Source organism: Sciurus carolinensis, chromosome 12 (genome assembly GCF_902686445.1).
Source record: "Sciurus carolinensis chromosome 12, mSciCar1.2, whole genome shotgun sequence".
Lineage (NCBI taxonomy): Eukaryota > Metazoa > Chordata > Mammalia > Rodentia > Sciuridae > Sciurus > Sciurus carolinensis.
In genome coordinates this window covers 100,904,211-100,914,785 of record NC_062224.1, presented here as the reverse complement: position 1 = coordinate 100,914,785, position 10,575 = coordinate 100,904,211, and the positions used below count along the sequence as shown (strand labels likewise).

Here is a 10,575-nt window from a genome sequence, read left to right as displayed (position 1 = left end):
AATGTGATGTAGTTGTATGTTCATACTAAAGAATTATGTATAATTTACTGCTTGATCAAAATTAACAAAAATATAAACTATATTTACAACTCAAATTGACAAATCACTTTCTAAAGAAAAACTCTGTTTTATATTATCCTAATTTTCCTATGGAAAGGCAAAGAATAAAGTGATATTATATCATAGATGGTTATTAAAAGCAATATGAGGATAGTTTGAATAAGATATACATACATAATTTAAAACAAATATTAGGATTATTTTCTCTGAAAAGTTAACTTGCAAATGAAAAGCATCAGCCCAAATCCGTATATTGTAATATTCAAAATTCTACTTCAAAATTCTACTATTCCATGTAGAAACTTCTTCCATTAATGGTATCTGAGTTGGATCATTTTCCTGTTCATTTTGCAGCTTCTGAATTACGTCTTTTAGTTTGCGGACTTCTTCACTCAAATCTTCAACGTTACTAACAAGTTCTTCACAAACTGAAGTAAAATTCTGGGGAGAAGCCCATTCCAGTACTATCTTATGAGAATTTACAGGTAATTCTGTAATGATATTCTGTACAGCTGTTATTAAATGGCCACACTGTTTAATTTCAAAAGAAAGTTGAGGAACTCATCACTACTGATTTCCAACTTTGCCACTTTAGGTAACTCTCCAAAATTTATCTCTTCTACCTCCAGTTCTTTAATAGCAGCCAGAATTTTCTGCTGATCTTTATTGGTAATTCCATTCTTTGAAAATTCATCTTTTATTCATGGTCAAAATGTGTCTTAAAGTTATGTCCCTTTCCTTTAATAAGTCTGTCATATGTTCCAGTTCAAGACCATGTAAAAATATTTCCAGATCTCCAAATGTTGTGTAGGAACCAAATATGTGATCTTTTTCTTTATCAGAATCTGCTGTCAATAGTTCACAAATAGTCTCTTCCTTAGTTCGCTGTTGATGCTTTCCTTCCAATGGATTTAAAGTCAAAGAAAGAAAGTTGAAGATCTCAAGATGCTTATTTCTTTTTGCAATCTCACTTGATGTCTTTCCATCTTTGGTTTGCAGCATTGTGGTGACTCCAAGTTCAAGCAACTTCAAAACGACATTTTTATGACCTTGATGTGCTGCCCGTGTTAAAGCAGCATAACCATTCTCATCCTGTGCATTAACTTCTGCTCCATGTGCAACCAGGAGAGCAACCACCTGAGGGTGACCATTCCGTGCAGCATGCATAATAGGAGTCATGAGTCTCCTACGAGCTACGCACTTCAAGATTTATTCTTCAGAGCCACGAGCAGAACATGCAGTCATCATAATAGTCTGCTTACCCCTATCAAAGCTTGCATTAGCACCTCTGTCCAAAAGGAGATGAGCCATCTGTACATTGGCAACGCTAGCAGCATACATCAGAGAAGTCCATCTACATTGAAAGCTGGAATCTACACTAATGCCAGAATCTAGGAGCTCCTGCACTAAGGAAATATCTCTAGTGGCCAACGCTTTCTTAAATGTTTCATTCTTTTCTTCTGTAGGCAACGGCATTTTTAATTTCTGGGATGCCGGGTCGAGGTACCCAATCTCCCAGTCGTCAACCTTGCTATCACTTCTCTCGCCTCCGCCCACTACCACCACCACCAGGCTTTGAAGCAGGCCCATTGCAGTGCCCGCCGCCATCAAAAGCTAGCTACTTTAAAGAGATTTTGCAACTGTCCTGTTTATGACTCAGTTTACAGAGTACATTTAGAATGTGATTGTCTATGTTCTTAATTGAAAAATAGGCATTATTTCTTGTAGTCGATGTCATAGTTTTTGTATTCCTGTCACCAAAACACTGGACAAAACAGCTTAGAGGAGGAAAAGTTTATTTTGGCCCACTGTTTTGGAGGTCTCAGTCCCTAGGCAGCTGAGTCTGTTGCTGTGGGCCCAGGCAAGGCAGCACGTGACTGGGGAGGGACCCAGCGGAGAGAAGCTGCTCAGCTCATGGCAGGGTCAGGAGGGAGAGAGAGAGAGAGAATGTGAACAAGAGGCCAAGGGAATTTGTACCCTTCCAGGACAGGCCCCCAGTGACCCACCTCCTCCAGCCATGCCCCACCTGCCTAGTTGCCGCCCAGTGAGTCCATTCACACTAGGATGGACTGATGAGGTTACAGCTCTCACAATCCAGTCATTTCTCTTCTGCATATTCCTGCATCAACACCGGAGCTTTTGGGGGACACCTCGTATTCAAACCATAACAGTCATTATTCAAAACTTTTACTGTTCTGTGGTACCTAAAAATTCTAAACATGTTGTAAAATATAATTCTTGAAATGATAAACTGTCTGCCCAGATGGTAATTAACCTTGGTTTGGTATTAGAGGAACTCTAGTTAATGGGCACTCTTTAATGCACATCTGTTTCAGAGTCACTGTTACAAAATTAATTTTCTTTGATTAGTTAAAGATGATGGGTCTAGAGAGATTGTTTTTTTAGTTCAAGTCTCCTAGATTTACTTTGCTTTTTTTGGTATTCTTAACGATGGACTTCTAAGTTAAGCTTAGCCTAAGGACCACTCTTTCTAAACACTTTGTTGCTTAAATTTGGCTAAAATAATAAAAAAAAGAGGGGGTCTTTGATGCTGACTCAGAGCTGCAGGTCACTTGTCACTTCCTCTCTGATGTGAGATTAATCAGTTTAAAGAAGAGCACAAATCTCCAGTAATGTGGGACCAAACTGTTGGAAGAATAATCTGCAGTGTTTCAGAGGAAAACCATAAGAATCAGAATGGAGCCTTTTGTCAACCCCATCAAAGTTAAACCAGTCTGGGTGGTCACAGAACATTCTTACATGTGATTAGCTAGCACTGAATTCCTTCCCCCAGGCAGAACTACTAAATATTTTGGACTTTATCTTCTACAATTTGCAGTGGTACTTTCAGGAACAAGAAGAGGTCCTCCCTGGGTCTTCATACTAAAGGACCCACCAATAAATAGCCAGCCAGGTGACGTCCATCCCAAGTTCCTCAATACTGAGGAATAAAAAGATGGGGGAAATTGTAATAGAGATCCTTTAACATTAAAAGACCCAATCTCCTCAATTTCCTGATGAATTGTTTTTCTGCAGCTCTGTTTTCTCATGCTGAAAATGGAAACTGAAAAGCTGCCCCTGACCCCAGGATGTTTCTCCAGTGAAATGGAATGGTAGCATCTCTGGTTGGAGCAGCCTGGCTAAATCTACCTGTGCATTTCCTGGCTTTTGTTCCTATAAATGACAACATTCTTGTAGGATGGTGGAAAATTCTTTCCCAACTTTGGCCAAACTGTGATGAAGTTTATTTTCCTTTTTCCTTTTTTTTTTATTGTTTTCTCTTATTTCTGAAGTGGGTGACTGAATTCAATCTATTAAACCCAACATGGCCTCTGGCCTGGGGAGCCCATAACATAGAGACAACATATGAGACCGACTGAGTTTGCTCCTCCCCATCCCATTAAGAACAGACTTCCCCCTGTTGAGAGAAGGGAGCTAAAGGGCTGGGGTGCTCCCAGGTGTGGAAGAAGCAGGGGAGTGGAGAATGGAGATCAGGAACCCTGCCCCAATCCTTTCTAACCCAGGACAACCAAATCTACACATACATATCACTGAATTTTTATTGCTGTAAATTGTAACTGCTTCTGTGGCATCAGTGGGGAGACATAATCAAGCTGCTTCTTCAAGTTTGATCAGACTGAATAAGATTCACTATTCAGTTTTCCATCTTTTGTCTGTATCTTATGTGGACAAGTGGCAGAATCCAGCCAGTCGGGATCCAGGCAGTGTCCTTGGGCTAGACTGTTGGTAGCACATATTGGAGAACATTCTAGCAAATACCTGAGTGAGTGAGTAAGCAGTTATGATAAGATGGAATCTACCACTGATTCCCAAAGTTGTGCAAGGAACAGGAACTAACACTTATTTGAAACCAGACACCATGCGTACATTTACATCAGTAAATCCAAACTACTGGTCTACTAAGGTTATATATTAGCACCTTGATTTTCAGAAGAAACCAAAGCTAAGGAATGAATCAATTTGCCTGAAGTCAAATAGCTGATCTAAAGTGGAATTGAGATTGAAATAAGAATTTTCCTGACTCCCAAACCATTGACACCACCAGGATCATTCCTGCCTTGGTACTAGTTTAGTAACCAATTGAACTATTTATTGGTTCAAGAACATACCTTAATTGCAAAAATCAAGTAGAAAATGGATCTGGTATTGGGTAGTGAATGTCCACCTCCCCTGAGCTCCTGAGACACCAAAATTGGCAAACAGCTATTTTGTGATCCCTTCCTAAGTATATTGCCTAAGAATTATCAGTAAGACTCAGGAATCTCTGTTCCATGAGAGTTCTCATGTATTTCTCTGTTCTCATGTAGTCTTGGAATTTCTAAAAAACATGAATTGACATCTACTAGTCTTAGATTTATAGTTCTAGAAAAATTGACCCAAACAGATTACTTAACAATATTGTTCCCAATTTTTAACACCATTGTAATGGAAGAAAATATCTCACCAGAATTCATTGCAAGACACACTTCCTGTATGAGACAGTAATGAGGCAATGTCTGGTTCTTATTTAAAGGACATAAATAAATAATTCATAATCCAAACAAAAGTATTGGCCTTGTCATGAATGTCATTATCATCCAATGCATTAATTGCCAGTGGAACATGCTTTGAGAAACATGAATTTGAGTTTAGTTGTCAATGAATCCTGAAAACTCAGAATCCAACTTATTTTTAAGTTGCTAGAGAGGGAAATACATTACTCAAATTTGGAAAGTGTTGCAAAAATACTCCAAAGTTCAGTCAGGAAGGGAGCATTGGGTCATTTGTTTTGTTTATAGGTATAAATTTTTGTCTCCATAGAAGTTTAAATTTTATGCTCAGGATTAAAAATACCACAACACCAATGAACATGCATATCTTTGGAAAAACTATGTGAAAGTTCAAACACTGCAAACATTACTTCTTTCTTCATTGTTTGACTTAATCTGCTTTTCCTTCCTATGGAAAATGGCTTTTATTTTGAAATATGACATATTCAGAGATTGCTGCAAAGGAAAATGAGAGAGAAGAAATATCATTTTTGGTGTTACTTGTATGTATAAGCATAAAGTGCTTATTATAGTAAAACCAAGTTTTTTATGTTGCCTTTTTTGGACAAATAAAAACTTCTCTGTGTCACAGTGCATTCTCAGCTAGTGTTTTGTTGGGCCACATATGAATGATCAGTTATTCGGGAGGTGGAAAAGTTCAGGTCTCATGCTAAAGATGCACACAGGGTAGTATAAAATGGAGCCCATCATATATGTAGCATGTAAGTAAGATGAAACTCACCATATAAATACAAATTCTTGAATACAATGTCAGAAGTGCTCTAAATGAGAGGTGGTTGTGAAAGGAGGTCACTCACTGTGTGATAAGATGTAGACTCAAGAGAGGAACAAGGAGGGACCTGAAGAGCTTTGGAGTGGGACTGTGAAGGTTAACAATGACTCTGTGCCAGTCTGCATGGTGCTCTCTCCTGAGGGAAGACTCTCACTTAGAGACATGACTACGTGAACATGCCTCAGGACCTGACCCTGGGACGCTGTCCAGCTCTTGAGGGTCTGCACTTGGCTTAGTGCAGCCTAACTTCCGCCTGGAAGCACTTGTTTGTCACTTTAAGGACTATGAAGCTTAGTTGGGCATCTGTACTCAGCTAGTAAAAGTGACAGAAACAGGAGAAAATGTCAATAGTGAGTGGAGGCATGATCAGGAACTTGACATATGTGATCTCTCTGAGGGGGAAGTGAATGATGGTAAGAGCTTCCAGTGAGATGAAGAAAAGGCAAATGGAAACTTTGGAAATAATCGTGGGAACCTTGAAGATACCAACCACTCACTGAAGTTCATGGGCAATAAAAATTTAAAAAAGCGAACTTTGCTTGTCTTTTTACTGGTAGGGTAAAGTTTCAATGAAGAAAAGACAATGAAGAAACCATTCAAAAAAGGTGAGAACAGCCTGGGAGTTTCAGAGGACAGAGAAGGATGGGGTGATGGACATGGTATAGGAGTATAGGATCCAGCCTGGAGGGAGGTGGACAGATGAATCATAGACTTGTTCTTAGACTTGTGAATGTGGTTGAGTTAAAAGGCGTATGATGCATGGGAGACAGTCTTGATGGGCTCTTAGAGCATGGTCAGCAATTCAGGTCTTAGTCTCACCTAGAAGGAGCGGACTAGCAGCAGACAAGTGCTGCCATATTGGCTTTCTTGGGTTTCTGGCCTCTCTTGGAATTCTTATCACTATGAAGCAACTGAATGTCCTTGGGCAAATGCTTGTCCAGCTCTCACTCTCCTCATTTATTTAGTGAGTCACCTCCAGTGCTCAGGTGCCGTGTTTATTCTCTGACATGGTCCCTACCTCCTTGCCAGCCTGTGGGAATCCTGGACATTTTTAAAGAATCATCTCAGAGGCTCTTTATTAGTCACCATTCCAACCAGCGGGGCTCCTTCCCTTCTCAGACCTTCTAGCACTTGGTCTGAAGCACTCTCAGGGCAGCTGATATCTTCCAAGTGATAGTTATTCATGTTCATTCCTCCATGAGAATGGGAAACGGGACACCTTCCTCTTGTTCCTAGTAGGTGCTTTGTAAGTGATCTTCAAACGGGTCACTATAGCACACTTCTGGAAGACAAACTATTAATGAGGTAATGGACTCTTATTAGAAAAAGTGAAAAAAATACCTGTTAATATTATTCAAATTTGCATGGGGCATTTAAGAAAATGTGACTTCATTAGTTCTAAGGTGTATATGTGACACTTGCTACAAACTTGAAGCAGTTCCGGATACAATAATGCTATTAGTAGAGACTTGATTGCCCCATGCAAATAGCCTTTTGGGGTTTAAGGAATTCTTTCATGTCAAAGAAAAATAGAGGAAGAAAGGAAGAGGTGAAAATCAATGTATTTAAGAGTATGGAAAATACAAGGAGAGTGATCTGAAAGAAATAATATGATATTTAGGCTTTAAATAAAAATGTACCTCAGAGATAAGTACAATATTCCGTGTTAATCAAAAATTTTTTAAAAGTGTTAAAAAAATAGAAATGTTAACTACCCTGATTGAGTCAGGGTAGTTAACACATTGTATAAATGTACTGGATTATCTGATATACCCCATAATTATGTACAACTAAAATAATGATTAATAAGAAACAAAAGTTCAAATGTAGAATTTGAACTAAATATTCAAGGGATAAAGAATTTCTCTGGCCTAATGATTGCTTAAAATGAATTTCTATTGGGAAGTGTATTAATTATTGGGCTGAGGAAATTGTACGTGGTGGTTTTGCTTTGTCTAAGTGGAGTATTTTTAGTGGCTACTTTTTTTTTTAAATCAAAATTGAGTCACATGATCTGACAAGAAACACTATACTTACTGGAGTCAACAGGACAGAATATTGGAAATAGTACAGGGAAATTCCACCACCATCACTATTATCATTATCATTACCGTCATCTAGAAAAATAGCAAAAACTTTCTGAGCCCTTCCCTATGTGTCTGTGTCTGCTCTATGAGTTTTACATAATCTATCGGTCAGGGTTCAACCAGAAATAGAAGCAGGGGGAACTGAACATTAGGAGAGTTATTGCGAGGAATTGACCTATAGGGATGTGACCAGATGAGACTTTTCCGCAGAGCAGGCTCAAACTCCAGTAGCAACTGAAGCTGCTGTGCACAGGCAGAGTCGTTTTTTCCCTTTGAGATGCCCAAACTTTGATTTTTAAGGCCTTTTGATGAATGGAAGCAAAGGTACCAGATTATTGAGGACAATTGCTCTTACTTGTCAGCTGATAATAGACTTTAATCACATCTACAAAATACCTTTACAGGAACACTGAGATTAATGTTTGAGTGAGGACTTCACCAAAGCGACACATAAAACATGTATGATCTCTAACTCTCAAAACAACTCTTGTGATGTCATTTACGTGAATGACGAATGTTGGAGTACAGGTGTGAACAGCTGGTCTGACACAGGAGACTTGGATGGTCAGGTACCACGCTGGAGGGCATCGCAGAGGCTACGGCCAAAGAGAAGTTCTCCTCTGAAATAGCTCCTGGGACAGGTTCCTCGCATTTCCTGGAGAGAAATCAGTCCCTTATAGCTGGATTGGGGCTGCTCCCAGGTTGTCACATGCTGTTACACAGCATCCAAGTTGTAGTGGCATAAAAGAATTTAAAATCCTAAGTCACCTGAAAAAACTGCTTAATCTCCTTAGTTTCATTTGAAGCGTTTAAGGAAAATGTGAAAGTTGTCTTTGTCACACTGCTCACCTCCTCTCTCACCCCTCAGTGCATTGTACTAGACCACAGGTATAGAAACTGGTGAAGAAACAAGCATATACTCAACAACTAAGTGATGACTGTAGAGGGTTCACTGCCATTTGTGTTTTTGATTAAAAATGACTTCTCATTTTGAAATAATTTCATATTTGTAAAATGTTGCAAAAATGACAGAGAATTCCTGCTTATCCTTCACTCAGTTTCCTCAAATGTCAGTGCCACTCATAACTATGGTATAATGATCAAAACTAGGAAGTTAACATTGATGCAATTCTATTAACTAATTACAGACCTTCTCATTTTTTTCCCCCCATTTGCCTCACTAACGTCCTTTAGTGTGGGACAGCTCTTGCAGGCCGCCACTTTTTTTTTTTTTTTTTTTTTTTGCCTTTCAGGATCTAGAAGAGTATTTGCCACATATTTTGTACCTCACCTGAGACTGCTGAATATTTCCTCGAGATTAGTTAGAGGTCGTTATTTTCCTTTCCCTTTTCTTTTTCGGTCATGAACACCACAGAAGTGATATTGTGCTTTTCACAGTGTGTATCAGGAGGTGCGACACGATGTTGACAAGTTATGTTGGTGGACAGGTTAACTTGGCTTCTTGTTTAAGATGAGGTCTTCCAGCATTCTCCTTTGTCAGCTTTCTGTACTGTCCTTTTATAATGAACAAGTATTGTATTAGTCCAGTGGGGTTGCCCTATCAAAATACCATAAACTGGGTGGTTCAACAACAGAGATTTGTTGCCAGTTCTGGAGTCTAGAAGCCCGAGGTAGATCCAGCAAGGTCCAGTGGAGTTCAGGTTCTGGTGAGGGCTCTCCTCCTGGCTTGTACACAGTTACTTTCTTGCTCTGTCCTCGTAGGGTACACAGAAAGGGAAGCAAGTGGTCTCGTGTCTCTTCTCATTAAGGTACTGATTCTATCCTGAGGGCCCCACTTTCAGAACTTCATTTGAGTCTAAGTGCCTCCCAAAGTTCCCATCTCCCATTACATTGTGGGGTAAAGCCTTCAAGATTCTTTTGTGTGTGTGAGGAGGGGGACCACTCTGTAAGTATCTTGTGGGGAGTTAATTTGGGATAATTAAATATCCTGTTACTCATCATACTTTCTTATCCATCAATTTGAGCATCCATTGATGATTTTTGCCCCCAGAAGTTATTCCTATTGTATTTTTATTTATTTTTAAAAGTGATATACATATGTATGCATGTATCTGCCCAGGACATCTTGAGAATGATAGAAAGAAATGGGAAAAATTCATTTGGGAAGGGAGTTGGTGAGGACGATGACTAGACAGTCAGGGCCAGAAGATTTTTTCACCATGTAACCTCTTTTCAGTGTGAATTTACTGGGTTTACATCTTAAGATTTGGCAAGAGGTAGTAGTGGGATAGACTTGTTGATTTAAAAAAGCAAAATAACTTTTCAAGTAACACAAGATATCTTTTTCCTATCAAACTAATATATTTATGGTAGAAAAATTCTAGGAAGGATAGGAAGCTAAATTTTACTTAACAAAAATAATCTTGCTATTGTTCAAATGCAAACTAGGAACTGTTTCATTATATTACCTGAAAGCCCGAACATTTGGGTATGTGATCCAGACCTGTAACTGGCTGGTTAATATTCTCTTTAAAATATATGCATTAGGGGCTGGGGAGATAGCTCAGTTGGTAGAGTGCTTGCCTTGCAAGCACAAGGCCCTGGGTTTGATCCCCAGCACCCCAAAAAAAAATGCATTAATATTTTACTTGTTGAAACTTGTAATAGATTTTAAATAAGATCAGTACTTTGTAATCTGTCTTTGGGCATAAATATTAATTCTAAAGAAACATCAGTTTAGCAAAAAATATGGTACCTCACTATTGAAAGAAGTGGAGTTGAGCAAGTTATTAGAACTTTATTTTGAAACATGATATATTTTTTTCACAACTGAAAAAAAAAAACTTTCTCTAAAAATTCCAGTCATTGATAATTGTGATTACTTTTCACAAAGACTATTCTAAGAGATGTTTTGGAAACAATCAAAATGTTTGGATGCTTATTGAAATCTACTTGTCAAATGTGGTATGTCTCTGCTACTTGCATAGCTAATGGCATGCCAGTCTTCCCAGTTAGTGAGCACAATGGGTCACATTTATGTTTCTCACATGAAGGATGATCTTTTTTCCCATCAGGAGTTTTTCCCTGTGAAGGGTAATTTTGTGGCATCAACTTGATTGGGCTA

At 38.8% G+C, this 10,575-nt stretch overlaps 1 pseudogene; it reads right to left on the bottom strand.

The window, feature by feature from the left end:
* Nucleotides 1-257: 257 nt before the first annotated feature.
* Nucleotides 258-1,668, bottom strand: LOC124962079 (ankyrin repeat, SAM and basic leucine zipper domain-containing protein 1-like; annotated as a pseudogene).
* Nucleotides 1,669-10,575: the final 8,907 nt, after the last annotated feature.